Raw genomic sequence first — 8,300 nt, forward strand, 5'->3', positions numbered from 1 at the left:
GAATTGAAATCGGTCAAAATAAAAATGGTTCAAAATTCTTAGTTTGGGAGAACTCTTGTTGAAGACCCCAAATTATATTTAGCTAGTTTCTTAGAAATCTATGTATTATTTAAGTAGAATGGTGTTAGATATGATGTCATTAGACGTAGATTATTCTCACTTTTCTAAGAGACAAAGTTGAGATGTTAAATTCTTTACCCTAAACTCTATAACCACTTAGAATGAGTTAGCATATAATTTTCTAGCTAAATATTTTTCACCTTAAAAATTTGTTATACTTAGAAATGATATCAATACTTTTTCCCAGTTTGAAATAGAATCAATTTATTAAAGTTAGGAGAGATTTAAGAAGTTGCTAAGAAAATGCCCTCATCATATTTTAACCTATTGGTTGGTCATTTAGACTTTTTATAATGAATTAGTAGGTTCTTTTAGGTTAATCATAAATGCTTCAGCTATAGGCTCTGCAATGTTTAAGCCATTTAGGATGCATATAAATTAAATGAGGAAATGACTACTAATAATTATCAGGGGCCTGCTAATAGGATGAATTCTAAGAGAGTAGTTTGAGTTTATGAATCAAATGCTTTGCCATTTCATATTGCTCCATGAGCAATTATTTCATAGAAATGAGATACTATAAAGTAATAGCTGCACTAATAGGTATAATAATTACCCTAATTCAATTAGTTATAATAAACATTCAAATGCTATAGCACAATATCATGCAGCAACGCAACATCACGCTTTAGGTTTTGAACAAAATGATTATGTTGGGAATGGGAACATACCATTGGAAGATGTTATTACATAATTGGGAATTCAACTACAATATCAATCTATTGGCCTCATAAAAATAGAAGACCATAACGGGATCTTGCTAGGTTGATTAATAATAAAAAAATTAGAAGAACAATGCAATAGAGTGGGAAAGATTTGGGAGACTATTATAAGTACAAAGATCTACCTCAGAAGAATTAAGGTGAAAGAGAACATATAGAATCCCACTATAAGAAAATTGCCTATTGCTAGCAGAGTTCTGGTGGACAAATTTCCAGCAATTTTTCTAACGAAATTCCTGCATATTATGATGAAATATTTCTGATATTTTTTACATATTTTCCGGCGGATTTTCGAAGGATTTGTTTTCGGTTGACTTTTTGGCATATTTTAATAATTTATGAAAAAATTATATTTTTGTAATTTAAATAATTAATTATTTTATAGTCATTTAAGTTTATTATTAATTTAATAATTTTAAATAAATTATTAATTTAATACCTTAGTTTATTTAATTATTAATTTAATAACTTATCTTAATTATAATAACTTAATTAATTATTAACTTTAATATTTTATTTTAATTTATTATTAAATAATTAAAATAAGTTATTAAATTACTAATTAAATAATTATTAATTTAATAACTTATTTTAATTAATTATTAATTTTATAGCTTATTTATTAAATTTAATAAAAATAGAATTTTTTGTCAGAAAATCTGCCAGTAATATGTGATTTTCCTGTAGTGACCTTTATTGAACAATCCAACTCTATAAGAGAATATGGAAAATATACCATGAAGGTAAGTTGATTAGAGATTTAAGAGATTTAAAAGAGCTTTTGGGTAGACTATTGATGACATCAAAGGAATTAGCCTGTCAATCTGTATGCATAAAATTTTAATGGAAGATGATTAAACACTAAAGTTGATCCTAAAAAAAAGATTAACCCTTCCAGAAAAGTAGTTAAGAAGGTGATTCTTAAATGGCTTGATGTTGGGATTGTCTATCATATTTTAGATAATTCTTGGGTGAGCCCTTTTCATTGAGTTCTTAAAAAGGGTAGCTTGATTGTAATATCCAATGAACACAATGCACTTATTTCTACCATAATTGTCACTAGGTGAAAACTTTGTATAGACTATAGGAACTTAAATAAGGCCACCACAAAAGATCATTTTCCCTAGCTTTTCTTGACTATATGTTAGATAGGTTGACAGAGCATTCATTCTACTATTTTTAGATGGATATTCTGGTATCACCAAATTCTTATAACACTAGAGAACCATGAAAATACTAGCTTCACTAGTCATTATGGGACATTTGTTTTTAGGAGAATGTCATTTGGTTATTTTAATTATTCTATTGTTTTTTAAAGATGTATGATGTCAATTTTTTTTAACTTAATTAAATAAGGTATTGAAATCTTCATTGATGACTTCCTATATTTGGCACTATATTGACTTTTATCTTGAGTATTTAACTTCTATTTTGAAAAGATGTGTCGAGACAAATTTAGTGTTAAATTAATAGAAATGTCAATTCATGCTAAAGGCATTGTTTTGGGGCATAAAATTTATAAGGATTGAAGATAGACTTTGCAAATATTCATTTTATATAAAATTTTTATCCACCCAAATTTATTAAAGGAATTAGAAGTTTTCTTGGCCATGCAGGATTTTATAGAGAATTCATTAAGGACTTGTCTAAAATTTTTAAACCTTTATGTTATTTATTGGGGGAAAAGTATTCCTTTTATTTTTAATACTACATGCCATGAAACTTTTAATACTTTGAAATAACATTTGATTAGTGCTCAAGTTATTATTGTTCTTGATTGGTCTTTACCTTTTGTAGTGATGTGTGATGCAAGCGACTTTACTATTAAAGCTGTTCTTGGTCAAAAGCAAGATAAAAATTCCACTTCATTTTTTATGCTAGTAGATGTTGACCTCATTTATGTATAAGGTCACTAAGACCCTCTTGTGTTTCTTTCTAATAACCCATTGATTGGAAAGTTTCTACTCCCTAATCATATAGGTCCTAGATAAGGCCCAAATTAAACTCAATCAAACACAACCCCACTTTCTAATCCAAATCTTGGATCAACCCCCAATCAGCATTCAATCAATTCTCCAACAACATTCAATCACTTTCCAAACCCCATCCAATCATCAATAATCATCTTTTTTATTGTTAGTGATATGGATAAGTCACCCCTAATCATCTAAATTTAAAGTCAAATCCAATTCCCAAGTTTTAAACCAATTCCAAGGGCTAAGGACTAAGGTCCTGAAACCCTTTACAGGGGAATTTTCAAATCCTATGAAACCAAGCCTAATGACCTCTGATTTAGTATCTATAAACTGCATATCATTTAGGCACGTCTCTAAGTTCTACCATCCAAATTTGAGCTCAATCCAACATTCTTAGTGCCTGAAACTAAATCTTTTCCCAAAAGTTGCAAAACCTTTTAATTATATACAATCCATGCCACTAATTTTCCATCCAATGGATCTTAACCTTGGGATCATTTTCGAACCTCCCAATTACACTCATGACCTCCAATAAGACTCACTAATCAATTATCTTCACTTTTCTCAGCCAAACGTGACCTAGAATTCACTAGGAGTCAAAATGACCATAATGCCCTTTTAAAGGGGTTTTAGTCTTTTCCGCCAAGTTCAATTCAACCTTCCTACCTCAATTCTCAAAACCCATCCCAAAGGATCCCAATCACCATTAGGAACATAATGGAATCAAACATATACTTATGTTTGACTTGGTTGACCAATTCAACCTTGGTTGACCAAGGTGACCCTTAAGGGGTTTGAATACCCATTTCTAACCAAATGCCTTTCTCTTGGCTTGCAACTAGGGCTGCAAATGAACCGAGCCAAGCCAAGTATATGAGTGTTCATGTTTGTGTTCATTTAATATCAGGTTGTTCAAGTTTGGTTCATGTTTGTTCGAGCTTTAGCGTTTGTGTTCATGTTTGGTTCATTTAAATTAAGGAGTGTTCATGTTTGGTTCATGTTCAGTTCATGTTCGTTCGTTTAGTGTTTATCGAGCTTGTTCGCGAACATATTTAACAAATTTTTTTAACTATAAAAAAAACACGTTCATGAACATATCTATGAACAAACACATTTATAATAAAAAGTAATTGTCCATGTAACAAAGGTAATGATTATTTATATTTATTAATTCTATAGTCAAATATTAATTATTTTTATAGAGCTTATTCACGAGTTCAAAATCGAACACGAATCGAGCTTCTTATCGAGCTTAATGTCGAGCTTGTTCACGAACTTCAAATGATGTTGTTCGCGAACATAAATAAGCCGAACTCATTAGTGTTCAAGTTTGTTTATTTAAGAATCGAGTATTTAAAATATTGTTCAAGTTTGTTTGTTTAGTTAATTAAACGATCGCAAACGAGTTTTAATCGAACTGAACATCGAGTAGCTCGTCAAATGTTTGGTTCGCTTGCAACCCTACTTGCAACTACACCCATTGAGTTCATATGATCAATTTGAACTCAATGGACTCAACTCTTAACCCTAGGTCAACTTGGTTGACCAAGACAATCAAGTTTGACCAAATCTTTCATACACCTCCAATCATTCAAATCCCTTGCCCAAGACCTTTCCAAACCCGTTTAGACCCATTGGGTCCTCAAGAGCCCTCCTTGAGGACCCAAGCTTTGGGTCCACTTGGGTTAGCCATTTGGCTTGACCCAAGTACCTAAAGGGAGGTCTCCCTTGAGCAATTCCCAAGTCCAATCCAAATTGGATCAAACCCACGGTGGCATTGGGTCTCCCTTAACACAATACACCTTCCCTAATCAACCCATCCATTGGTTTAGCTTGGGCTAGGAGTTAGGCTAACCCAAAGTGTCCAAAACCACTTGGGATTGAGCCAGCTCACTTCTTAATCCCAATTGAACCTAATCAACACCTCCACTAGGTGGCCCTAGGTCCAACACATCTACCCTAGCCAGCCTAGCCTTTGGGTTGACTTGGGTCAACCTCTAGGCTAGCCCAAAGAGGTCAAAACCACGTTGACCCAAGCCATCTCCCACCTCAAGGCAATTCAAACCCAATTTCCACTTGCATTGGGTGCACCAGAGCCTAACCAGCGTTTTTATATCTGACCCATAATCTGATTTGACCTGGGTTTAGCCCAAATGGACCCAAACCATACAGGTTTGGATTAACCCAAGCCATCCAAATGAGTTGGACTCCCTCATGTCCAATTGAGCTCATATTCGACCTATCGGCCTTTCCAGATCACATGGACTTAGACCCTGGTTGGCGACAACCAGAACCAATGGAGAATGAGCTTCAGTGGTCCCCCCCCCCCCCCCCCCCCCCCCCACTTTAAGCCTAATCCAAAGGCTTACAAAGCTTGGGCTCACTGGCTTCTATCTCATGAACCTCTAAAAGGATGTCCCCTTTCACTTGGAGTCCTTCTAACGGCCTGCCTAATCAATCCCCGCCGTCTGAGCTCACGAGAGTGACCTGAATAGGGGGGCAGTTCACCAGACATCCCCATTCAAATTTGATTCCCCAAAATCCCTCCCTAGAAGTCACACCTACGGCCATCCTTCAGTTCCAACATTTGTAGGAAAACTATTCCTCATCCACTCCTAAAGCTTCTCGAGAGAACAAAATCATCCATTGGGACTTTCTCCATGGTGAGAACTCTATCCCGATCTCCCTAGATATCTAGTCTAGCCAAGGGTGAAGGATATCTTCACCCCAACAGATTTCCACCATTGGATTGAAGGTTTCTACCTCTCTTATCCTTCCAATGAAATTTCATGAAAGTTCACCAGCGGGATCGCTCGGATCACGCTGGAGAATGACTATGGCTTTGGGTTCATGTGGGAGGTTGAAGACATAAACCTAGCCATTGATGTCAATCAATGACTTGGATTAAATCACATGGTTCTAGAAGCCAACCGTCCAATGTTTTATCCAACAACTATAATTAATTTGACCGTTATCCAGTTAGCCACTAATAATTGTCCCACCAATCAAGAGGCACCGCGTTGAAAGCGCATGGTTGACTGGGTAATTAGGGATTTAAATTTCACTGAAAAGCTTGGAACATTCAAAAATTATATCTCTCTCCACACTTGACCATTTTAGGTGTTCTTAAACTCATTGGAAAGATCTCAGGGAGATCTACAGAATCCTTATGGTCACAAGCCTTAATTGCTTCTATTTTACTTATAATTTTAGTTTGAATGTTATATATATTATTGTATTTTGTGTTAAATTGAAGTCACCATGACCTGGGACTTTGGGAGAGTGAATTTGGACATGTCCCTGACAAGTCCAAATGTTTTTCCCTTGTTTGAGGTGTTTAAAGGTAATTTCATGCTAATTTGGGTTCAAGGGTCATGGTTTGACCCTTAAATTAAAATTGAAATCATTATCTCTCCAATGAGAATTAGGATTTTTGTTTTGGTGTGATGATTGTGCTTAGTATAGGAAGTGTATAACCACTAATTTTGCTCCAACCAGAGCTTAGGATAGATCCCTAGGATTTTTTCAAGGTAACTTAGAGGTCACCTTAGGTGGCTTGATTAACTACCTTAGAGAGTTCCATTTAAGCTTAAATTTAATGTGTTTAGACCTTGAGGTAAGGATATCTCATGGTCAAAATTTTACTATGTTTGATGTTCATTTAGTCCACCAATTAGGAGACTCAAAATTCCTCCCTACAATTGACCTAAAATCCTAAATAATTCACTAAAAATTCATATTAAAACCAAAAAATTCATATAAGGACTCTAACTAACCCTAAATAAACTCTCAACTCATGAAAAATAAGATCTTTATCTGATAACCCCTAATTTTATCTCAATTTAATTTTTAAGAAAACCTAACAATTAAATCTAATAATTAATTAAAAATTATTTAAAAATCCCAAAAAAATTCCAAACACTTGAAATTACTCCCTTGGGTCTTTTTTGGCCTTAGGGCTGATTCCATGCTGTTTGAAATTGATTTGAATCAAAAATATCAAAACCTTCCTAATTAAGTAATTTTAAAATACAATTAATTAAACAAAGTTTGAAAAATCATAATTAATTTTAGAAAAGCATAATTTAATCAAACTCAAAGGCACTCAACTTAAATTAAAATATAGTATTTTGCTAAAAGTCAAATCTTCAAAATCTAATCAAAGTCTAAAAGTCAACCTTTCGATTAACCGTAGTTCAAATTTAAGGATTAAACTTTGAAAATTCAAAACTTTTTATAAAAACTCCAAATTGAACATACCAATAGTCTAACTACTCATTATAAGTCCTAGTATTTATTAAAAATTTGAAACTTATAAAATTAACTTTAATTGAAAAGTCAACCTTTTAACCCCTTAATTAACATATTAAAATTATTTCAATAACACTTAAAAATTTAATAATTCATTAAAATTCCAAAATTTTCTAATTTAATTATTAAAATCGTTTAATAAACATTCTAATACATAACAAATACTTTAGAGATGAAGTTTATTGGATGGACTATTTTGGGCTGCGGGGCTACATGTTCTAAGGAGGCCTAGTTCCTCAAGCCTGGTGACACAACGCCACGAATGAATTCAATGGAGTGTTAAACATTAAAATTAACATAATTTTAATTATTTAACCAAATTAAAATCCTTAATTCAACTATATCAACAAGGTTTTTAGGAAGGACTACTCCGAGTTGTGGTGGTACGTGTCCTAAGTAGACCTAATTCCTCGAGTCTAGTGGCACAATGCCATGAACCTGTTGATGGAAAGCATTAAAATAATTTAACTCTAAAAATTAGTTATTAATTTAATTAATTAAGTTTAATTCACCCTTAATTTCTAATCAACTAAATCAACTTAATCAACCTCAATTTCTACTAGGTAACCTAGGCCTATGAGACTATTAACTTAGCCCCAAGGAAGGTGAAATAAACTTTACGATCTCAACGTGCAACAAAGGTAGCCATCATTTAATAATTAAAATACACCCAAATCAAGTTTTGACACATTAATACTTTAACTCAAACATAAGGTTCCCTTTTAGCCTTAACAAACTCAAATATTAGAAAACTCTAATAAACTACCGAGTTTAGGATCTACCTCAGCCACACGACCTACTACACATACTTTAGATGATTTGCTAGGGCAACCGACCCTAGATTTAGGCTAGGCCAGTGTTTAATTTTATGTTGTATGTCTAGTTTTGAAGATTTCTTTGCATGTTTTGATTGAAATTACTTGGTAAATCTATTTACTTTTATTGCACTTGTGAATTGATGATGTGATTAGCGATTAGATTGCCCTTAAGTTAGAAATGAACTAGATGCTCACTGAGTTTTCTATAGGTGGTCATGCTCATGTAGGGCAATAAAAGGGGCTAAATAAATGATAAATATAATTGCTACATGTATTTTAGCTGCTTAGCCCACAAATAAAAAATAGTGGTCAAGTGTGTTGATTTTTTTTGCATATATATATATATATATATA

General features: G+C 33.1%; 1 non-coding gene across 1 annotated transcript; it reads right to left on the reverse strand.

The window, feature by feature from the left end:
- Window positions 1-274: 274 nt before the first annotated feature.
- LOC114580795 lies at window positions 275-381 on the reverse strand. Its single transcript, XR_003702365.1, has one exon. It is a non-coding gene; the product is annotated as a small nucleolar RNA R71 (small nucleolar RNA).
- Window positions 382-8,300: the final 7,919 nt, after the last annotated feature.

The sequence above is a fragment of the Dendrobium catenatum genome, unplaced genomic scaffold, assembly GCF_001605985.2.
Source record: "Dendrobium catenatum unplaced genomic scaffold, ASM160598v2 fragScaff_scaffold_1280, whole genome shotgun sequence".
NCBI lineage: Eukaryota > Viridiplantae > Streptophyta > Magnoliopsida > Asparagales > Orchidaceae > Dendrobium > Dendrobium catenatum.